Source organism: Chelonia mydas, chromosome 7 (genome assembly GCF_015237465.2).
Source record: "Chelonia mydas isolate rCheMyd1 chromosome 7, rCheMyd1.pri.v2, whole genome shotgun sequence".
Taxonomy (NCBI): Eukaryota; Metazoa; Chordata; order Testudines; family Cheloniidae; genus Chelonia; species Chelonia mydas.
Window position 1 is genome coordinate 44,726,071 of NC_057853.1, and position 24,954 is coordinate 44,751,024.

The following is a 24,954-nucleotide window of genomic DNA, read 5'->3' on the forward strand; positions in this document are numbered from 1 at the left end:
AGCCCGCCCCACCCCCAGTTCTGCTCTGACCCCACCCCCAGCCATGTCCCTCATTCCCAGCCCCATGTCTGACCCTGTCCCCAGCCTTGGTGCAGCTCTGCACCCAGCTGGGGGCCCAGCTGGGGGCCCAGCTGCCACTCCAGCCCCGCCCTCAGCCCCTGGCTGGGGAGGGAGCAGAGACAAACCCAGCTGCGGGCCTAGCTGCAGCTCCATTCCCAGCCCGGGGATGGGAGCGGAGCTAAATCCGGCCACAGGCCCGCCTGTGGCTCTGCTCGTACCCTAGCTTTGACCCCCGGCAAGGCTCCAGCCCTAGACCCACCCGCCACTGCAGCCCCAGCCTCAGCCCCCTTACCCCATCCATGTTCCTCCTCTCCCCCCCACCCCCAAGCCGCAGCCAAGCTCCTGGCACTGGCTCCAGGGGAGGCCAGGGAAGCACAACCCTCAAAAGTTTGGGGACCACTGTACTAGAGGTTTCAATATGATATGAAATAGGTCCTATTTTTTTCCTTCTTATAAGTGGCCTTTGGAAATACCAGGATGAAAATTAACAGAAAATGACCACATCAAGTGCCTTGTATCTGAGTAGTTCAGTTAGTATATGTCTTTAACAAGAGAAGTCATTGAGATACCATATGCTGAAGAAAATGTTGCAGGAAAAGGTCTAATGCCACCAGGAGTCCTTGACTCTTAACTCTTATTGATGTCATCTTACTCCTGCACAGCAAAAACAAGTGATGAAAACAGGTTAGAGAGACAACAAAAGATTTCCAGACTAGAGCTTTTTTAAATTCTAATTATAGGATAAAAGGAAGCTATCATCTGCAATTCATTTGAAAAAAGCAGCACTTATAAATCATTCTTTTGAGCTTTGATTAAATTATATCTGGGTCCATGGACAGAGATGTTTAACATTTGCCTAAAGGAATTTTGTGCCACTGTGATCAAAACTGTCTTGTACATTTTGACAGATTTAAATGTGTCCCAAGCTGGGAAAAAACAGATTTCAGAGCTCTGTCTGCCTTTTGCTTCATTTTGAAAAAAACTATTCTTCCAAAGAAGTTGTGGGATAGAACGACTAATATTTGGGGCTCTCCAGAGTACTAAAAAAAGGAGAAATATTGGAATACCCTAAATGAATCAGTTAAGTTTTATAGTTAAACAAATGTGTCTGCCACCAATTAGCTGGGCATCTTAAAGAACACTGTTAAGGAATGTAGGGAGGGAGTCTGACCTGATATTGAGTCAGCTGTTTGATTCCCTCTATAGAATCATAGAATATTAGAGTTGGAAGAGACCTCAGGAGGTCATCCAATCCAATCTCCTGCTCAAAGCAGGACCAATCCCCAACTAAATCATCCCAGCCAAGGCTTTGTCAAGCTGGGTCTTAAAAACCTCTAAGGATGGTGTCATAAATATAAAGGGAAGGGTAAACACCTTTAAATCCCTCCTGGCCAGAGGAAAAACCCTTTCACCTGTAAAGGGTTAAGAAGCTAGGATAACCTCGCTGGCACCTGACCAAAATGACCAATGAGGAGACAAGATACTTTCAAAAGCTGGAGGGAGGGAGAAACAAAGAGTCTGTCTGTGTGATGCTTTTGCCAGGGACAGAACAGGAATGGAGTCTTAGAACTTAGTAAGTAATCTAGCTAGATATGCGTTAGATTATGATTTCTTTAAATGGCTGAGAAAATAAGCTGTGCTGAATGGAATGTATATTCCTGTCTTTGTGTCTTTTTGTAACTTAAGGTTTTGCCTAGAGGGATTCTCTATGTTTTGAATCTAATTACCCTGTAAGGTATTTACCATCCTGATTTTACAGAGGTGATTCTTTTTTACTGTTTCTTCTATTAAAATTCTTCTTGTAAGAACTGAATGCTTTTTTCATTGTTCTTGAAATCCAAGGGTTTGGGGTCTATGGTCACCTATGCAAATTGGTGAGGATTTTTACCAAACCTTCCCCAGGAAGTGGGGTGCAAGGGTTGGGAGGATTTTGGGGGGAAAGACGTTTCCAAACAACGCTTTCTCAAAAATAAACCCGGTCAGATGTTTGGTGGTGGCAGTGGAAGTTCAAGGGCAAAAGGTAAAATAGTTTGTACTTTGGGGAAGTTTTAACCTAAGCTGGTAAAAGTAAGCTTAGGAGGTTTTCATGCAGGTCCCCACATCTGTACCCTAGAGTTCAGAGTGGGGAAGGAACCTTGACAGATGGAGATTCCACCACCTCCCTAGGTAACCCACTCCAGTGCTTCACCACCCTCCTGGTGAAATAGGAGTTATTAAAATACTTATTTTGGTCTGGTCAGAGCACTCAAAGACATGGTCCTCCTCAAGAGAATAGAACAAAAAATATCTGTCACCAAAATTTTGGAGTGAGAATGGCACATTTAGATACTTCAAACAAACAAAACTATTCAGTTTCTATAACAATTAACTGAAGTGTCAGAAATTGTTGAGTTCAAGCGCAGCAATCGGAAACAGGCAAGACAGATGTGCAACTAGAAAATAAGCTTGTACAAGGCCTCCAATGGCTTCAGACGGAGAGAAGTTGTCACATAAGAGACCACCCTGGCTTAACCAGGAGACCTTTAATTATCTGAAACTCAAAAAGGAATCCTCAAGAAGTGGAAACTAGGTCAAATCACAAAGGATCGATATAAAGAGCACAAGCATGTAGGTATAAAATTAGAAAGGCCCAGGCATGAAATGAGATTAAACTAGCTAGAGACATAAAGGGTAACCAGAAAACATTTTACAAATATATTAGAAGCAAGAAGAATACTGAGGACAGGATAGGCCTGTTACTCAATGGCGGGGGGAGACAATAACAGTAACTTTTTGGTGTTTCAGTTTTCTCCAAAAAGTGTATTTGCGATTGGACTTCTAATATAGTGAACGCCAGTGAAAATGGGGTAGGATCAGAGGCTAAAATAGGCAAAGAACAAGTTAAAATTACTTAGACAAGTTAGATGTCTTCAAGTAGCCAGGGTCTGATGAAGTACATCCTAGAATACTCATGGAGCTGACTGGGAAGATATTTGAGCTATTAGCAATTATCTTCAAGAAATCATGGAAAATGGGAGGAAAATGGGATTTCAGAGGACTGGAAAAGGGCAAATATAGTGCCAATGAATAAAAAGGGGAATAAGGACAACCTGGGAATGACAGACCAGTCACCTTAACTTCAGTACTTGGAAAGATAATGGCACAAATAATTAAGCAATCAATTTACAAATGCCTGGAGAATAATAAGGCAAGTAACAATGAGCGTGGATTTGTCAAGAACAAATCGTGTCAAACCAATCTAATAGCTTTCTTTGACAGGGTAACAAGACTTGTGGATGCAGGAAAGTAGTAGACGTTATATATCTTGACTTTAGTAAGCCTTTTGATACTGTCTCTCATGACCTTCTCATAAACAAACGAGGGAAATACAACCTAGATGGAGCTACTATAAGGTGGGTGCATAACTGATTGGAAACCTGTTCCCAGAGAGTAGTTATCAGTGGTTCACGGTCAAGCTAGAAGGGCATATCAAGTGGGGTCCCGCAGGGATTGGTCCTGGTTCTGGTTTTCTTCAATATCTTCATTAGTGATTTAACTAATGCCAGAGAGAGTACACAAATAAAGTTTGCGGACGATACTGAACTGGGAGGGGTTGCAGGTGCTTTGAACGATAGGATTAAAATTCAAAATGATCTGGAAAAACTGGAGAGATGGTCTGAAGTAAATAGGATGAAATTCAATAAAGAGGAAAGCAAAGTACTCCACTTAGGAAGGAACAATCAGTTGCACAAATACAAAATGGGAAAGGACGGTCTAGGAAGGAGTGCTGCGGAAAAAGATCTTGGGGTCATTGTGGCTTACAAGCTAAATATGAGAGAACAGTTAACACTGTTGCAAAAAATCAATTCCTTGGATGTATTAGCAGGAGTGTGGTAAGCAAGACACAAGAAGTAATTCTTCTGCTCTACTCTGTGCTGATAAGGTCTCAACTGTAGTATTGTGTCCAGTTCTGGGCACCACATTTCAGGAAATATGTGGAGAAATTGGAGAAAGTCCAGAGGCAAGCAACAAAAATGATTAAAGGTCTAGATAACATGACCTATGAAGAAAGATTGAAAAAACTGGGTTTGTTTAGTCTGGAGAAGAGAAGAGTGAAAGGGGACATGATGATAATCTTCAAGTACATAAAAGGTTGTTATAAAGCAGAAGGTGATAAAATGTTCTCCTTATCCACTGAGGACAGGACAAGAAGCAGTAGGCTTAAATTGCAGCAAGGGAAATTTAGCTTGGACATTAAGAAAAACTTCCTAATGGTCAGGGTAATTAAGCACTAGAATAAATTGCCTAGAGAAGTTGTGGCATCTCCATCACTGGAGAGTTTTAAGAGCAGGTTAGACAAACACCTGTCAGGAATGTGTGACAGTCTATACCTTCGGGGAGCGTCCTGGAACCCCCATATTCCTCATTTTTATATAATCATGATCTTACATATAAAGCATGCCTTGTAATATATCAGGGGAAAAGTTATGATCTGCTGAAAGTCATTTTTCTATCCATATATGTATATCATTAATGCATATGAAGTTATGAGAATTATGTTGTATGGTTGTCACTAAAACATACTGTAAATTGGGGATTCAGCCAGATATTAGTTCCCCAGAGGCAACAGCAAGGAAAGTAACAAATGCCCGGGTGGGGTGTGAAACAACCCATCAACAGCCATTTTCCAGCAAGGGAGCTACAATTAAATGACTCACCTGCCTAAGGCCACACCAGGGGAATTGCTCAGGCTTGCCTGGAGACTCAGCAGTGGCCACCCAGACATGCCTGGACTTGTGTTTTCCAAGCACATGGACTGAGGGTATAAAACAGACACTGTGGCCACATGCTGGGCCTTTTTCTTTCCACCACCTATGCTGCAAGCAACAAAGACACTCAGAAGAAGGCAAGACTCCAACAGAGGAGATTTGCCCAGGTTTATGGGACAAACCTGTATATTAAGGACTGAAATATACAGTGGGGTGAGAAAAACTGCTTAATCTATTTGTTGCCCAGTATAATAGGATTGAGAGTTTAGACTGCGTGCTTATATTTTATTTCTTTTGGTAACTAACTCAGACTTTTTGCCTATCATTTAAAATCTCTCTTTTGTGGTCAATAAATTTAACTGTTTATCTTTTACCAGTGAGTTTGTCTGAAGTGTGTGGCAAAACTGCTCAGGGTACAAAGGCTAGTGTATATCCACTTTCCATTGATGAAGTGGTGAACCAATTAATAAATTTACACTGCTCGTCTTGAGCAGTGCAAGATGGTGTATTCCTGAGGTACAGTGCTGGGAGCTGGGGGGATTTGGCTCTGATGCCTTTCTCTGTGGGATTCATGAGTGGCTCTGGGAGCATTCATGCTATCTAGCTGGATGTGGGGGCTCCACTTGCTGTTGTTCTGAGTGATCACAGCTCCTGGAGGGGCTTTCTGCTTGTCACTAGCAAAGCATTGTGAGAGACAGCCCAGTCTGGAGAGAGCAGTCCCACAGTCCCAGGCTGCACTCTGGGGATCCTATCACAGGGTGGTCTAGATAAAATGCAGTCCTGCCTTGGGTGTAGGGGACTAGACTAGAAGACCTCTCGAGGTCCCTTCCCAATCCTATGATCCTATTATTCTATGACCTAGTTCAGGAAAACATTTAAGTATATGCTTAAATCCTTTTGAATTAAATGTGACTTCATGCTTAAGTGCTTTGCTGAATAGGGATGAAGTTACCCACAATCTTTGTTAATCATGTGCTTAAACGCTTTGCTGAATCAGGGCCTGAATGGCAGCATCTGTGGGAATGGTGCACAAAGGAAAGTGAGAAAGACCTGAAGAGGCTTTTTGTATAACTGGCAACCAAAAGAAGCTGAAAATAATGCTGACCGTGAAGAGGAAAGTACAATGGCTTCTGAGAAACCTGAATGCATACAAAAGTGCCTCAGAAATGCAAACAGTTGTTATCGTGCTCTTGGGGTTGTAGCATGCACCAGTGAGCATCAGTAGTGACAACAACATCAGTTTTAATATTGCCCTAACTTCCCAAAGGAAGAGGTGCAGGAAGACTGGGATGAGAAGCTGAGCTGCACTTAACTGCTTGAAGACAGGAAATTATCTTCCCTAAACCAGAAAAGAAAACAAAGATAAATGTTTCTTTTAAAGTAGATATAAAAACATCTTTTTAGTTTTCGAGCAATAAAAATTTTCCCCCCTCTCACTATGCCGTGGAAAATAGTCAAATATTCCCGAGCCAATGGCTCACTAGGTGGACGTGATTAAGGCATGTCAATATCATAGCCAACAGTGTACCAGGGGGTGATGCAGCCAGCATCATGTCTGACTGCCCTAACTGGATGGATCAGGTACCCATTTTGCAGCTGAATGAACTGGAGGTGGCCTTTCAGTATGGATTGAGCAAGACTTTAATCCATGTGCTTCAAGATTCTAGTCAAGTGCCTTAACCACTCAGCCACTACACCTATTTTCTATTGGAAAATAGTCAAAGTAAAGACAAGCAAAGTTTCTGTGCATTCAGTTCTCAGTTAAGAAAACAGACTGATTTTCTTAGTCATTCCCAGGCTGAAGGTGGGATGGTTCCCAGCAAGCATGTCTTCAGCATATAGGCAGTCACAAACCTTGTTGAAGCTGGTGAGCATGATGGTTGCTTTGTTTGGTGAAGCTGTGTCTGTAAGTGAGAAGCTGCCAGAAGCAGACAGAGACAGAAGCAGAAAAGCCAATGAGTCATTAAGAAAAGCACTGGAAATGTGGCTCTGAGAGCGCTTTTTGGACGGAGTGCTGGCTGGAAAGAGGCTTGGAACAGTGAGCAAAAAACCTGTCTCCCGTTGTTTGATTCCTGTTGTGTTCAGGGAAACAGGATTTGTAAATAATGGGATTGCATCAAAGAAACACTGGACTCTATCATCAGTTTCTTGTCCTAATGGAAACAAACTGTAGGACCCCAAACATTGGCTAATCACTCGCACCAGTAAGTGTGTTCTTTTGATATGTGTGAATCTCACTGTAGGTATGCATATGCTTCATGCAAGGAAGATCAGATTTTTTTGGCTAGCAGTGTATGTTGAGGCCGCGCATGGCCCAGGTTATTGTGTGAGGACATAAAGGGCAAAGTGGCTGTGACCCTCCCTCAGTTCCATCTTACTGCCTACAGCAGTGAGAAAGAACCTTGTGGTGTACCACCTGCTGGCACTCTCTCACGAGCTATTTTTGTTTAACTTCTGAAAATTTTCAGAATACCCTTCAGTCCTTTAGTTTTAACATCTTGGGCAGCATAATCCTCTGTCTGGATCAGATTTCTTCAATCAGACCACCCTTGTACAGATTCCCCTCCCCCCTCGTACAAGGACCTCAAGATGGCAGACTGAAAATCTGCAGGCTTCAAGTCTTGTTCGTCCTGTGATGGACTAATTCTTGTTACAGACAAGTTATGTGTGGGTGAATGCTATACGGTTGCTTGATTTGCCTCTCCTGCATTCTTATTCAAAAATTGAAAGATCCAAGACTGAAGCTCCATCTCTTGGCGCAGTCAATGAGATATCTGTTTGATATTTTATCAGCCTCTGGATCAGCCATAAATGAGGGACTGTTAGACCTAGCAGGAGCTCTGTGGTAGGCGCTCGCCACTACAGCACTAATGGCAAAGTGTATCAAGAAAAGATACCAGGTGCCCCTTTCTGGGTTCAAGTACTTCTATTCACACTCTGACCCCAGATCTGTAGTGGTCTTCGATGTCCAAGAGAAGCTGCATTCTGCCACAAACACATCAAAAGATAAAGTTCCCAAATGACTGGATCTGTTAGGGAGAAAATCCCATACTTCAGCATGGTTCCAACTACAAGTGACTGTCAGGCTCTTCTAGACAAATACAACTTTTTAACTTGGGAAAGAGTGATACCATTGATCAACAAGCTCCCTCTTGAGCTCAGAGCAAGGACATCATAAAAGAGGGACTGCTTGTGTGGAAAATGGCCCTGCAAGCCACACTGGATTCAGTAGATGACATTACTAGGTCTGTGGCCACTGCAGTGACCAGGTTTTCCTCATGAAGTACAAACCATGACCAAGAATCTGCAACTTGAAGGATACAGATTGCAGACTACAACTCCACTGAATAAAGAAAAATTGCAAAGGACAAACCATAATCATTAGTCTGTATCTCACACATAGGGAAACCTATGCACTAGGGATATCTAAAACACATAAGTTGTACTACTTCAACTATACCAGAATAGTTAAAGCAATACAGCCCCCATCCCCATTGTGGATGCAGTATAGAGGTGCTTTATAGTACTATACCTATTCCTGTATGGAAGGGGAAATAAGCTACACTGCTCTAAGGCACTGTGACATGGTGTACTTAGCTTTTGTGGCTCCCTACAGGAGGCCTCACAGTCATACTAAACCATGCCCTAGGAAACAGCAAAGTGACAGGAAAGGAGCAGTGAAGGTGGGTGCTTCAGGCCTGCCTAGAGAGGCCTCAGGGATGCAACCAATCAGAGCCCAATGTGCTTGGATAAAAGAAGCTGCAGGGCCTTAGCCGGTCAGTTCCTGGCTGGGACCAGTGGAGTGAAGAAGGGTGCTTCTTTCTGTCTTGGAGACAGCAACAAATCTGAGGACGCTGGCCCTGAGATAGGGCTGAAGATAAAATGGGCCTGGTAGGAAGAGGCCCAGGGAAATAGAAGCAACAGACTGGAGTAAGCAATCCCAACTATACATATAAAATGATGGGGTCTAAATTAGCTGTTACCACTCAAGAAAGAGATCTTGGAGTCATTGTGGATAGTTCTCTGAAAACATCCACTCAATGTGCAGCAGCAATCAAAAAAGCAAACAGAATGTTGGGAATCATTAAGAAAGGGATAGATAATAAGAACAAAAATATCATATTGCTTCTATATAAATCCATAGTACTCCCATATCTTGAATACTGCATGCAGATGTGGTCGCCCCATCTCAAAAAAGATATATTGGAATTGGAAAAGGTTCAGAAAAGGGCAACAAAAACTATAAGGGGTATGGCATGTCTTCTGTATGAGGAGAGATTAATAAGACTGGGACTTTTCAGCGTGGAAAAGAGACGACTAATGGGAGATATGATTGAGGTCTATAAAATCATGACTGGTGTGGAGAAAGTAAATAAGGAAATGTTATTTACTCCTTCTCATAACACAATAACTAGAGGTCACCAAATGAAATTAATAGGCAGCAGTTTAAAACAAACAAAAGGAAGTATTTCTTCACACTACGCACAGTCAATCAACCTGTGGAACTCCTTGCCAGAGGATGTTCTGAAGGCCAAGACTATAACAGGGTTCAAAAAAGAACTAGATAAATTCATGGAGGATAGGTCCATCGATGGCTATTAGCCAGGATGGGCAGGGATGGTGTCCCTAACCTTTGTTTGCCAGAGGCTGGGGATGGACGACAGGGAATGGATCATTGGATGATTACTTGTTCTGTCCATTCCCTCTGGGGCGCCTGGCATTGGCCACTGTGCCAGTCTGAGTCAGTGCTGAGTGCTGCAGCTTCAAAGAGAAGCACATCTCCAGAATTAGTGGAATCCCAGCACCGTTCTTCCTTGTCCACACTGAGGAAGAAATACAAAGCTTCTAGAGAGGAAACCAGAGGAGGGTCTCCACCTCTTAAATCTGGTAAGAGGGTTGAGAAGGAATTGAGTAGAGAGCATCTGAAACATAAACACTCCTCCTCCAAATCCGTGCCTTAGTTGGCACAGTCGGCTCCATGCCACAATGGGCACCGTCAAATCCAATGCTGGGAGAGGCACTGTCAACTTCTGCACTGCAACAAGAGACCATCTTGACGCCAACTACTGCAGTGGCGTTTGTGGCAGCAAGAAACCTGCTTTGCATTTTGGTGCTGGTGTCTCCATCCTTACAAGAGTCCAGTCCCCTGGCACCATGGTCAGTGATTCAACCTCCAGTACTGCAGTTGCTTGCTTCCTAGATAGGCAACCTCCTGGTACTCTTTAAGAGGAAGCTTTCTATGATGGCATTGCTCTGCTCATTGCCTGACTCCCAGCATCAATCCCTGGCACTGATGGGATCAGCTCTGCCATTGTCAGAGGAAAGGGAATCTCTGGGTCATATGAATCTCAACCATGAAGCAAGACCCATAGGTCTATGCAGAGATCCTTTCTTCCTATTTACCACGGCAACCCTTCAGTGGGACCTATGGGAATGCCCTGCCTCATATCAGTGGCTCTTTTGGAACTCTTGGAGATTTCCCCCAACTTCCCGATCTTCCCCACACTGTATGTACTCAGTGTCCTCATTTAGAAGGGCTGGGTCTACGCACTGAGCAACTCTGTCCCCCAAGTTGAGTACCAGGTGCGTACCGAGCATCAGGAGGAAGTTCCAGAGCCAAAGCAACAGCCGGTAGAGGAGATTCTATCCCCTCCAGTCTTGGCTTCCTCTTCATCTTCACCAGACAAAGCCATTTTGTCCAGCATGCTTTCATGTCATCCTGATTTTAAAGTTCATCAGGAGTTGCTGAAGACTGTGTTACTTCTAAGGTGCGTGCCTGCATGGCCACACAAGAGGGCATCAAAGACTGCGCACCTAATTAGTGGAGCAGGCGCACAGCCATAGGTCTGCCTGGACCCTGGAGAGGACATGTGAGAAGGTGAGGTGGGGGGAATAGGGAGTGGGTGGGGGCAGTGGGGTAAGGTGGGGGTGGGGAGCTTGGGCATGCAGGGCTGAGGTGGCTGGGGAGAGACGCCTCTCCTCCAACCCTAGGGCTACGGCAGGGAGAGAGGATGAGGACTCCCCCAGCTCTGGGGCTGTGGCAGAGAGAGATGCCTGTCTCTTCCAGCCAGGGCTGAGGTGGGGAGAAAGGGCTGGGGGGAGTCCTCTCTCCCCACTGCAGTCCTGGGGTTGGAGGTACCCCTTCAAATCCGGAAACCTATCCCTCCCAGGTCGGTGTAGGTGAAAGAATCATCCCTCTGTGTGACCACAGCTCCCACTAGCATCATTTTGCCACCACAGCGGTTTTCAGTGTGATGCTTTTTCTCTCTTGGGCTGCCTCAGCTTCGTTATGGTTATAACTTTTTAAAAATATATATTATATCTCATTTTTTTGTTTCTGCTGGTGGCGCACATCTGCATATTACCTCAATATTGGTGCTGCACAGAACAAAATTCATTCCACTCATGGATGGAAAAAATTAGAGGGAACATTGGTTGAAGAGAGCAGCTGCAGGCTTAGGTGTATAGGACAAAGAGGTCAGGGAGTCTTCGCATCGTCTGGTTGACATTTTATCATTGGTCGGTCCTTCCAAGGTAGCTCTGCCAATTAACAAGGTGATATTAAAGCCTATAAAAGCTCTATGGAAAACTCCATGTTTGCCTTCTCCCACCTCAAAAAGAGCAGAAAGAAAATATTATGTATCCTCCCCAAGCTTTGAGTACTTCTACACTCATCCACCACTGGGCTCATTAGTTGTGACAGCGGCTAGTGAAAGAGTATATCCAGGGCACCAAGCTGCCACCCCCAAATCAAAGAATGCTAAAAGGCTGGACTTATTTAGAAGAAAGATTTATTCAACACAGGGTTTACAGCTCCATATTGCTAACCAACAGGCTCTGCTGGGGCAGTATGACTTTAATTTATGGGGCTCCATGGAAATGTCCAGAAAGCTGCTACTGGAGAATGCTAGACAGGAGTTCTTTTTCCTAGTCAATGAGGGTAGTCTAATTGTGAGAACATCACTTTCGGTGGTGCTGTGGTCTGCTGCAGGAGGGTGCTCAAGGAGGGACCACCCTGTCACAAAGGAAATGGATGAAAACTTGAAGGTCTAGACATATAGCAGTTTTGAGATGTAAAACTAAAACAGATCCATAGGGCTTGTCTATACTGGGTAAAATGCATTGTTTTAGAAAACATCTTTTAATCTGGCTAGTGTTAAACATGATGTTGTCTTTAGTGGCCTTGTCTAAACTTTTCACTTCCTTGCTTTTGTGGAGTTGTGTCAAGTGTGTAATCTATGTAAGAACCTTAGCTGCTTCCAAACAAAAAGGTTTTTATATTTGTGTGTATGTATTCTGTTCCATTCAGGTTCTGGTATTGCACTCATTACTGTGATATCTCATCACCACACTAATCTTTTTATTTTCTGGGTTCAATTCCAGTTACTTCAAGTGAAAATAGATATTTTTAGTGGACTGCAGAAAATAGAGACTGAACCATGAAATTGAATTTAGTTATACATATATAGTTAATTCAATAAGTCATGAAAAATGCTTCTAAGCACACCCCCCAAATTAGTTACATAATATGGGTTAAGCAAGGCAAAAACCTGTAACTCAGCTACAGCCCTTGCTTCCAGTTGGAAAGGTATGTGTAGTCCCCAGGAAGTCTTTCAATGTAGCGTGTCTCAAGGATTGAATGATCCAGGTTGCATTTCTGTGCTTTATAGCAAACACATCTTTGTCTTCCCTAAAACTCCTCCACTAATTTGGGTTAGTGGTTATTCATTATATCAGTGAGGTTTATTTTCTGCCACAAAAATACTTGTATGATCTCAATGAATATTGACCATCTCCTTTTTGGCACCTCTTTTTCAAAACTGGATGCTTAATTCTTGCTTGGCTTTCTGCAACCTAACAACTCCCAATTCACACCTTTGGAGTATAGACAGGTGCACAATATGCAATTTGTTCATCAGTTTTGGAGTACAAGAAGAATGAAAAAGATACTCTAGATGCTGCCCAGAGCCTCAGCTAATTGGGGAATTGACTTCGTACATGCATACATCACAGCATAAGGGAGGGACTTACCAGTTTTCTGGCTGTGCTGTGAAAGACAGAGAACAGTTTATTTAAATATAGGAAGTTTTTATTGGTGGTAAACAGCAAGGTACTACTAACAACCTATTCAGCTGTTTTTTTCTCACTTTCTTGACTGCTGAATACATTTGTTAGGAATAAAGTTGTAATGAAGGATGGGTGAACATTTGATATGTCTCCACCATGTGTGTAGGTTCCATACACTTAGGGCTTGTCTACACAGTGGGGTAATGCTTACTACAAGGATGGATTTCTAAAGCACATTAACATGTTTTGCATTAATTGGTATGTGTAGACCCTACTTTTGCACACCAAAAATTGTCTACTGTGCTTTAATATGGTACACTACGGAACTTCTAGTGTGTTCCAGCAGGGTCCACACAAACCAACTAATGCACAACGTCTTCATGTGCTTTAGAAATCATATCCCCGTAGACAACATTATCCCACCTTACATACATGCCCTAAGGTTTTATTGAAGAATCGTGACATTCTTCGTTTATTTTTTCGGTTCTTTTTTCATTAGTGATCCAAGTATTTAATTAAGAGGTTATGTTCTTGTGTGCATGTAGAATCTCGACTGCCCTTTTGGCCTGACTTTTGAGGTGTGGATCTTTTGGGGATACACAGCCCCAGAGAAGAAAGTCACAGGGAAATAAAGGCAATTGAAATTAATTTAATTCCAAAACTTAGTGGAGCAGGTAATTTAGGCACCCCATGCAAATCTATTTTTCCAATAGGTGTATAATCTTATTCAGTCTGTGGATCAAAAGGCTGACATGTTTTTACTGAAGATCAAAAAACTCGAAGAATCTGTAGAAAGTATTGTAAATGAACAAGTAAAGGTTTGGACCAGGCTTTTGAGCATTGTCCAAAATGTACTTCTAATCTGAATAGTGACTCTATCAATTGGCACTCCCTTGTTCAACATATATGGTCCCTGTAACAAAAAAAAGTATAATTTTTTATTGCTGTTGGCACAGCAGAGCTGCATGGCTATTTGAAAGTGATTCTAATTCTTCTCGCAGATCATCAACTGATTGCTTAAGTAATTCCAATGGCATGGCTAAATTATGCCCTCACTTACACCTTTGCAACTCTATTGAACATACTGGGGTTACACAAGACAACCAGGAATACTACATAATAGAGTAGGACTCTGGTTAAAATCCCTGTTTAATCCTGTTTTGAAGCAACCATCTTTAAACTTCCAAGTCCCATGAAAAGCTTGACAGAACATTTTACACATGCTCTGAAGAATTTATTTTTAAATTTTCACTTAATATGAAGATGTGTGTATTGATGAAAAGAAGATTAAAATAAGATACGGGAATACAACTAGAAGATTCAGGTACCTTTTAATTGGAGTCAGATGTACCTCCAGAGTATGTATGTGTGGATTGTTGTGACAGGACTGTTTGGGTATCTGCCCCACCATACATTTCTCACAACATTCAATTGACCACTATAGCTCCAAACTATGTCTGGCTTTTAAATATTGAAATACTATTTGTTATTGCCTTACACATTCCCAGCTTCCAGAAATGATGAGTCAGTATTGTTGGGTGGTGGGTAACATGAGGCATGTCAGTAAGAAATGGCCATTTTAAATGTCTGAACGTTTCTAGCCTACATGTTTTTAGCAGTAGTACCAATTTTGCTTTGTTTGATTTTTAGATACAGGATTACAGTGAAGATTGGCAGTTAAGAACATTCTTAATGACAAAATAGCTAGACTAGAAAATATCTGTGCCAATGACAGCATCATGTTTGTAATTATATATATATATATATATATATATATATATATATAACGTGTGTGTGTGTGTGTTCACACACAAACACATATGTACACATATATATTATACAAGAAAGACATAAAATGTGCATTATTAAAATTGCAAAACCAAGTACTCAAAAGTTAGCAAATGCCAATATAAAGGTTGCTTGTGCAACCTTAGTTCAGCCACCTTCTGCTTATGGATATTGATAAACATTTTAATTACATGATTACATACTATTTTTCCCATAGGAATATATCTCATACAGTGCATAGAATAGACAGTGCTCACTTAATGAGTAGAATTCAATATTTTTCTCCTTATTATGTGTTCCTATGCCTTATTGACGGCTTACTACTCAAACCCTGCTCTGAAAACTGAATTATTAAATGCCTTATGGTCTTTTGTATGGCATGCATCACTAAAGTAGCTGAGTGCTTCACAAATATTAATACATTTATTTTCATAACACCCCAGTGGGATGAGGGAATATTATTATCCTCATTTTTCAAATGGAGAACTGAGACACAGGTTAAAAATATCCACTAATTTTAGCTGCTCAATTTGAGACACCTAGGACCTAATTTTTCAGAGTACAACATTTTATACAGTACATTTTATAGCACTTTATGTGTTTGTGATGTTCCCCTGGTGTTATATGGACCGGTGCTCTGCTAGGTCACTCCAATCCTCGACGCTGGGAGCCAGCCTTATCCTGCTCCACTGTGAAAACCCCCACTCCCGGACTGTTCACGCACAGCCTCTAGCATGTAAGCTGCTCCCAGCTATGTAAGTGAGCACTTTTGGCCTGCCACAGCCTGGACTGTGCAACCGAATGACACTAGCCAATATCTCTGGTCCCAGACACAACCCTAGGAACCTCCGTCTTGCAGTGTCCAGTCATGCCCGCTGGACGCTGCAAGCTTGTATGAGTTGGTCAATTTAACAAAGAAATTGATATCTACCAGGCTTGTTATCCCAAGGGGAGTCTCTGACACGCTTCAAACCAAACACACTGCTTCTGGTAGAATAAACAAACAAATTTATTAACTACAAAAGATAGATTTTAAGTGATTATAAGTCAAAGCACAAGAAGTCAGATTTGGTCAAATGAAATAAAAGCAAAACACATTCTAAACTAATCTTAACACTTCCAGTGCCGTTACAAACGTAGATGCTTCTCATCACAGGCTGGCTGGTTGCCCTTCAGCCAGGCTCTCCCCTTTGATCAGTGCTTCAGTCGCTTGGTGGTGATGTCTGTAGATAGAGGTGGAAGAGAGAGAGCATGGCAAGTGTCTCTGCCTTTTATCATGTTCTTTCTTCCCTCTTGGCTTTGCCCCTCCACTTCAGAGTCAGGTGAGCATTACCTCATCATAATCCCAACCTGACCAAGGGAAGGGAGGTGATTCACTCGAGAGTCCAACAGATCCTTTGTTGCTGCCTAGGCCAGTGTCCTTTGTTCCTGTGAGGCTGGGCTGGGTTTCTCCCATACATGCCCTGATGGGGTGTGAACTGTCCCTCTGCTCCTGGAGAGTTTTGCCTGGGCTTGTTTTAAGCCATGAGGGCACATTTTCAGCCTCATAACTATATACATGAAATTACAACCTATAACATTACTATAACAACAATGCTAAGTGCATCATGAGCCTTCCAAAGACACCCAACATGACAAACTTTGCATTGGATACCACACAGTCATTTTATAAGGATGAACATGGGGATGCAGGGTGTTCCCCCGAGGCACAGAGTGTCACAGTGTTCAAAGCACATTTCTTCTTCGGATGGTTGCAGACATGTATTCGACTCAGGTGTGTGTGCGCCCAGCAAAATAAAGCCAGAAAACTTTGTGCAGCAGGACCCATCAGGGCCACAGACGCCGACTTTCATTTTTCCGGGTGGGTGGCCTGCTCCACCTGGAGGCCCTGCCCCCACTCTGCCCTTTCCCCAGACCCCTGCCCTCTCTCCACCTCTTCCCGCTCCCACTCCCCCCCCTCCCGTGACCACGCCCTGCCCTCACTATGCCTCTTCCCACTCTGCCCTCTCTCCCCACTGCCTCCTGCCCATCACCGAACAGCTGATCAGCAGGTGGCTGGTGGATGCTGAGCACCCATTATTTTTTCTATGGGTGCTCAAGCCTGGAGCACCCATAGAGTCGGCACCTATGATCAGGGCAGTGCATGTGCCCCCACAGCTCCTCATGGCCGCCTCCTGAGGCTGTGTAAGGGTGGGGCTGCCCCAATCCTCCTCAGTTACTTCTCACTGCTCACAACCTAAAACTGAGCTCCCCATGTGGTTTTTTTCTCATGGTTACTGCACCACAGCAAGATTTCTGTGTGCTTTGTAAATATTTAGTTTTAGCTTAGTAGTACTATTTAATCAACTACAATACTGCATATAATTAGTAGTTGGTTAGTGAAGCTGGTGCAATGCGTTCACCAGGTTTTAAGCATTGTCCTTTGTGTGAGGTGGCTATCCCAAGTAATGACCCCCACACACATACATTCAGTGCTTGTTGTACCCAGGAGAGGAGCACATTAAAGCAAATTGCACAATCTGCCGGACATTCAAAAAGAAAACTTTGCCAGAGACCTGTGCCTGAAGCAGCATCAACATGGAGTAAGACATGAGGCCCACTTCAGCCCTGGGACCTTACACAGATTGCCCAGCCCCTCAAACTATGTCAGAGCCAGTGCAGGTCTTTTTTAGACTGCCAGCCTCAGATTTTTTCTCCGTGGAGAAGTGTCTGTTCTCTTTCCTCTGGTTTGCCGAGAAGAGAAACTAATCAGGGGTCAGAGAGACTCTTCCTCCACTTGTAAGAGGAGTGTGGGGCATCACAAAGATTCTTCAAGTGCTCAAGATAGAGCAGGGCCAGCTACCCACTCCCCAGTACTGCGATGAGAACAGATTGATGCCAAACAATTCCTGGTACCCTCTGCGGGATGTCCATTGAGTCCAGTACCAATGACATTGGTTTTGGCACTGATGATATTGATCAGGGTCCTGCATGTATTGGCTGTGGGTCCTATGCTATTTAACATTTTATCAGTGACCTGGGAGAAAAAATAAAATCACTACTGGTAAAGTTTGCCGATAACACAAAGATTGGGGAGTAGTAATTAATTAATTACTCTCCGTTAATTCTTTATTGAGTCCCACATCAGCTGTTCCATTATTTTGTCCAGGATCTATGTCAAGCTGACAGGCCTATAATTATCTGTATTGGCCTGTTTACCCTTTTTAAATATTGGCACCACATTAGCTTAAGTAGTAATATAAGACTCCTCAATCTCTCCTGTGTGGATTACTGCTTGATAGTAGCCACAAGTGGGATCCACATGGACAAGGAACCTGCTAGGCCTAGGGCTAAGAGTCAGGCAGTGGGGTCGTCTACCCACCAAGACAGCCATGACTCCAGCAGGGGGGAAATGGACCAGGAACCCCAGTGCAGAGCAGGGAGAGCCTCCAAAAACAAGGAGTACCCTGACTACTGGAGTTGGGGCTAAGTCCCAGGGGAACCTCACAGAACAAAGAGGGGGAGGCTTGTGGGTCCCCCTAACCTCCCAAGTTTTAAAGTGGGTCCTGAGAGCTAGGGGAAAGAAAAAGGGTTTCTAATCAGCCCTCCTCCGTCTCTAGCTGACTGTGAGGGCCCTGATAATGAGTTCCTCTCTTCCCATGCCCAGGGGGATTGGGACCCAGTGCTGGAGGATTCTGAGAAAGACCTCTGGGCAGCGCTCCTGATCCTTAGGAAGGCAAGGTGAAAAAGGTCTCACCAAAGCCATAGCAGAGTTTCTATACTCCAAGGCACGCAAAGAAGGTTTAAAAAATCTAAAAAGGCTAAAATGGAAAAGAAAAAGCACAAAAAATCCAGGAAATATGAGTCATCTGACTCCTCATCCCCCTTTTCCACTGAAGAAAGTGAGCTGTCTGGCTTTGAATCAGCAGGATGGGAGAAAAATACAGAGGTACCTGCAAAGGGACAACAGATTCCCCAAGGGGAAACAATGGAATCAGGGTTCAGGGGGAAAGTCCAAAGGGACCTCCGCTCCCCCAATCCACTTTGTAATACAGATCTCACAGGTTTCTGCCTAGAACTGAAGCTAGGGGCAGGATTTCCCATTTCCTAGAGGATTGATTTTCATCGACCACCGACCAGTGGGTCAGGGAAACAGTGAGCCAGGGATACGCCCTAAAACTGGGGCTCCACCCATGCATTCTTCATCCAGTCACTCAGCTCCAATGAACCTGTAAAACACAATCTGATCCAGAATGAAATATCTCATCTTCTGGAAATGGGAGTGATAGTGTCCCCTCAAAAGAAAGGTTCTCAGAGTTCTACTCCATCTTCTTTATTGTACAGAAGCACCCAGGGGTATCAGAGTCATTCTCAACTTCAAAAGGTTCAACAATTGGATAAAGAAAAAAATGATGTTTTGGGTGGAGACCCTGGCCTCTACAATGTCATCCCTGTCCTGGTGGACTTCTTAACTCTAGTAAATCTAGCAGATGCATATCTCCACTTACCTATCACATCACGCTTTTCCTATGCAGAGAAAGGAGAGCATCCTAGAAGTCCAGAATTGTGGGAGATGCTTAGCTGCAGAAAAATAAATACCTTGTAATGGCTTAAACCCAAATCTGCCCTCAGTTATATGCAAATGACCAGTTGTCTTCAGTGGGTTACACAGTTTATAAGTAAGTGCAGAATTTGTTCATTATTAACAATTAAAGTATTACTTAGAACTTACATAGTGTTTTTCATTCATAGATCTCAAAGTGCTTTCTAAAGATGGGTAGGTGCTATTATCCATGTTGCATAGGGGATAAGTGACTTAGGTTTACTTACCTAATCAGTGGCTAAATTAAGAATGGTACTGAGATCACCTGAATCTCAGTGTTGTGCACTATCTAATGAATCACACTGCTTCCTGTACAATTAGATATCTGAATTAAAGCTAACTTGCCCAGTTCAGGTGCCAGGAAAGTTTAGGTCAAATTAATAACCTTAAACTGTTATCAGGACTGTACTTTTGTTTGGTTAACTATATAACTCTGACCAGGTTTTGATTTTTTTAAATAATAATGTACGTTTTCATTTTAAATTTAGTATCTTACAAAAGCAAATTACTGGTAAAAGAAATTATTCATATTCAATCTTTTAGCTGTTGTTAATTTATGCCTATAATTGATTCAAAGGGACTGTAAAGCTGCACTAAACAGGCAGCTGGAGATTCCCCAGGCACACACACATTCCTGGCTGGTGTAGAGCTGGAATAAGTAGCTTTATACCACCGCCTCTTCATACTCATTATCTGGGGTGTGCCATGGCTGTTACACACCACCACATAGTAGAGTAGCTCTGAGGTGGTTCTCATTTATATTGGGAACCAAACCAGTCCCCAGCACCCTTGGGGATCAGAGAAGTACAAAGGTGGTTCTGACACATGTGATGATCTGGGCCTGACTTTCTCACCAATTAGAATTTCAAAGAGTAGTATATAAACATTTATGTATAGTTCCACAGAAAAGAGACACATTACTTGTTTAGTATATTTTGCTCACATATCTCAGGTACCAGTACCCCAAACAAACACAAGAAAAAAGATAGTTGTAGTGTAAGGATATTTATGATGTGCTCATGTTTATACATATTAACAGTCATAGCCAATCCCCTTCTTTTATTATGCTTGTGTTGCTTGTTTTTGTTATGGAGTTTTCTTATACGTCTGCCATTCCATACAAGTATATTTTATATGGAAACATTATTACTCCATCAGATACTGATTACATCTACATTTTAAAAAAAGAGATACTATAGTTCAACTAGTGCAGAATTGTATACAATTTCCTACTAGATTTTAAATATTGAATTAGTTTATTTACTAGAAAGGAACAGCTTAATCTGCAAGAAGACATGTCATTAATACTGTGCTGCATTCTTGTGATACTGCTGTTTTGGTGCTCATATTAGAAAAACAGGCCTTTGTAGTTACTTTCAAATCCACGCCACCCAAACCTTATAGCAAACCTTTATAGAGCCAGAACTAAATAAATGTGACAACTAGTGTACGACACCTGAAAACATGTTGGCAAATTAGAGGCTTGTGGCTTAAAGACTGCTTTAAAGGTTATAAAAAATGGGAAGAGAAGAGGTCAGTATTATGAGGCTGGGAAAGATTTATAAACAGCTCGTGAACAGCTGTACCTAAACAGGGTATCAGTGAACATTCTGTGGTTTTAGAAACAGAAAAGAAAGTGAACAATCTGAATGTCAGAATGAAATGTGAAGACTAGGTTGTTGCCGAAGAAAGTTACAGAGGGGATTTCCACTTCAGTTCTTTCATTCCCATGGCGTGGATGATTTAAGTACCACAGCAAAATGCTGTGTAGCTTTCAAGGATATCAGTAGCATTTACAAATGTATGGTAAGGGTTACTGATGTATGAACTTTCTAAGGGGAATTCCTGCATAAATGTTTAACCTAATTGACAAAATGAGTTAACTACACAATTTATCTGTAAACAAATAAATGCCATTCTATTTCCCGTTGCTGCAACTATTGCTTTGCTATGGGCTTGTCTATACTACAAAATTAGGTTGACTTAAGTTAGGTCAACCTACAGCCACCACAGTAATTAAATTGGCTGTTGGTGTCCACCCTACCCTCCTGCTGTTGGTGTGCATCCTCACCAGGAGCGTTTGCACTGACTGAAGTAGGGCATTGTGGGGCACTGACAGGGCCACACACTCCAGCTGACAACCACACGGCTCACAGTCGGAGCCTCACACCCCCACCCTGGAGCTGGCAGCCACAGCTGTAGGCCAGGTGCAGCTCAGTTTCACAGCAGGGAGCCTACCAGCAGTGAATTTGGCATTCTTGTCAGTTTCCTGGCTGCTGCTATTTCACATTTCTTCTCCAGCTCCCGCTGTCAACCCATGCTGGGCTCACAGCTGGAAACATCTCTTCTTCCCCCACCCTGTTCTGGGGCTGACTGGCAGGAGATGGAGACCAAATGTAAAATAATAGTAGCCAGGAAACTGACAAAAATACAAATTTCACTGCTGGTAGGCTCCCTGCTGTGAAATTTGTTGTCAGCCATAGGGTGCTCCCACTATGAACCCTGGGGCGGGGGATGCGGTGGCTCCTGATGGGAGCCCCACTACTGCCTCCTGGAGAGGAAGAGGAGAAGCCAGGCCTGGCCGCCTCCTAGTGAGGGAGTGGGCAGGAAAGGAGAGCCCAAGCCAGGTAGCAGACGGGCTCAGGCTTTCCTTCTCCCAACACCTAATCTGTCACCAGGAGGTGGCAGTGGGGCTCCAGAGTGTCAGTCCCAATGGCGGGGCTCCAGCTGTGAGCCCCCATGCACGGCCAACAGGTAATGTCAATAACAGTGTCTACGCAGACAGGGCATCGCCCTAACTACATTGACTTAAGAGCTATGTGTCTTGCAGAGGCGATGTTATTAGGTCAGTGTAGTGGGCTACTGTAGTGAGGTTATCCGGGGCTTGTCTCTGTCTGGGGCAGTGGGAAACCACACCACCTCACTAAATTGGGGAATAGGTCTTGCGGGGAATTAGTCCAGCCGCAGGAGTCGTCCTCTGCAGCCTTTGTGAAGGTAGAAATAACACAGTAAGCCCAGTCCCTAGGTCAGGGTGGGGCAGTGGTGAGCCATGCCCTCAGGCAGGGGCTGAGCAACAACGGTATATAAACAGTAAGCCCAGGCCCTAGGTTCCAAAGGGCCTGGGAGAGGGGGAGACTGCCACCTGCGAGTTGGGTGGCAGGAGGTACACAGGTCCTCCTACTCCACTGCGTCCCAGCCTGGGGCCCTAGCAGCAGCAGAAGACCCGCTGCTGCGTCAGTGTGGATCCTGGCCGCCACTCACTGACATGGGTTCTGGCAGTGCTGCAGCCAGACTAGGGTCAGCTGCCCCCTGGCTACTTCTAGACTCCCCCTCTTGAGGTACCTGGGTCAGGGTGGTGTCCTCAGTGGGGTTCAGTATCATGGGTTCCTCGGGATAGCTGGCAAGGGGTAGACTCAGCAACTCCTGCTAGCTGGCGCGGGGCAGGCTCAGCAACTCCTCCGGGTAGCTGCCACGGGGCAGGTTGGGCCAGTCCTCAGGTTTACTGCAGGCGGGTGGAGTTTCCCAATCGCAAGCTAGGCTGGAGGCGTCTGGCCTCCCCAGCAGCTGCTCTCCCAGTGAGCCCTGAGGTCAGGCCTTAATACTTCCGGGGAAATGCCTGACCCTCTGGGGGGCGGGCTCAGATCTCCCTGGCTCCGCCCACTCTGGTGTCCAGAGGGACTCGTCTCTCTCCCGGACGGCGGGGAAACACACCACCTCACTACAGCGACTTACATTGGCGGGAGCACCATTCCAGTGTAAACATTTATATAGTTAGGTCAGTGTAATCTGCCTTATGTCAACCTAGCTCTGTAGTGTAGACCAGGCCTAACTCTTTTATCCTTAGTTCTGGTCTACATCTAAAACTTAGGTCAATCTAGCTACATCGCTCAGGGAAACGGAAGAAGTCTTCTGACCTAAATACCGCTTCTTGAGGGGGTAGATTAACTACAGCAAGGGGAAAACACCTTCCATTGCTCTAGAAAGTGTCTACACTACGGCGCTACAGTGACACAGCTGCAGCGCAATCACTATGACACTGCAGCATCTGTAGCTTAGACAAGCCCTTCGTTTTGGAAGGCCTAGGAGTCTGCTGCTTTCACAGTTGATACTGATGCCTCTAATTGGCTCAGTGCCTCATACTGTTGTATGTAGAAAGCTGCTCAGCAGAAGGTTGATTTTCAGATAAACAAACCACCATGCCTGTCCTTTAGATTATTTTTCAACATTTTCTGCAGTCTAGTCAAATGCAGTTGCTTCTGATGTAAATCTGTTCATTGAACCAATAATGCTTCTTTACTGGTGCCAGGACCATTGACATTGTGAGTAGTGATCATATTATAATGCTGTGGGGGTTTTTTCCCTGTCAGTTATCATAACTAAGAAGAGAGGTAATTTCTTGGTAGAAGAAAATGCAAAGCCTACCTAGATAGGCCTCGGTGAGAAAATGTGTAAACACCAGACAATAACAGTCAAGACTTTAAAAATATAAATAAACTAGAGATTAATCAATGGATTTTAATTATTGAAGCACTAGTTTTAATCTGAAATGCCATCATCCCTAAAAAGAAAAGGAGTACTTGTGGCACCTTAGAGACTAACAAATTTATTTGAGCATAAGCTTCATATTCTCTGTGTATATAAAATCTCCCCACTGTATTTTCCACTGCATGCATTCGATGAAGTGAGCTGTAGCTCACAAAAGCTTATGCTCAGATAAATTTGTTAGTCTCTAAGGTGCCACAAGTCCTCCTTTTCTTTTTGCGGATACAAACTAACACGGGTGCTACTCTGAAACCTATCATCCCTAAAATATCAATAGTCAATGTTTAGAAGTCCTCTCCACAATCGAGTTTCGAACATTTCACATTGGGGAAAGCCTGCAGGATTGTGTCAAACTCTTTTTTCACCACTTCTGAGTTGAGGGCCTCTGACAGGGATGGTAGAAGTGAGGGATCACATTTTGTGACTGACTTCTCTCCTTTGGGAGTCAGAACTCTTTTCCAATTAATGGGGAGGATTCAGTTTCCAGTGCCTTTCATGAACATTAATATGAACCTTTCCTGATTTCAAATAACAAAAAAATGCTAATTAGAACATCAAATGTTGTTGTGTGGCAGACTTATGAGAATCCAAGGAGAATCTGTAATTGGTACTTAGTTATATTGCTTCTGCAGTCTTTAATACATTTTCAAGCATTTTTTGTTGTTTTTGCTTGAATCTGGGATGGCAGGTAGTTATTTTAACTAATTTGTGTTTCTATGGAAACCCAGTATTTGCAGTGACAGTATTACTGTATGCTCTGTAATCCTCCTCTGTGGCTTCTAGCCAAGGTGGTAACTTAATAATTCATGAGCACTAAGCCTGAATTTGTTGGAAAGCAAACCGTGTTGCTTGGAGCTGTTTTTCATAGCCAAACTCATTTCCCTCACAAATTTGGGGTTCTTTTCTCCAAGATGTCTTTTTAAAGTACACTCCATAAACCAAGGCAAATCACTTATGTAGACTTGTTTTTGAAACTGGGGTTACTGCAGGTCATTTTAGCAAGGCAGTTGATGACAAAAAGAGAATGTGAACACTTGCGTGAAAATGAAGATTATAACAACTCTCTGTGAATCATATTTCCTTTTAATGGTCATCATTATTTAGTCAAATAATTTTTAAACTAGGAGAACAGCAGAGGTGATGCTTCTGGCTGTGAATGTGTGGAGG

The 24,954-nt window shown here is 43.4% G+C and overlaps 1 protein-coding gene across 10 annotated transcripts in view; it reads left to right on the forward strand.

Moving 5' to 3' along the window:
• DOCK3 (dedicator of cytokinesis 3) overlaps window positions 1-24,954 on the forward strand; it is a 604,430-nt gene that overhangs the window by 358,769 nt on the left and 220,707 nt on the right. The gene's annotated exons all lie outside the window — the stretch shown is intronic.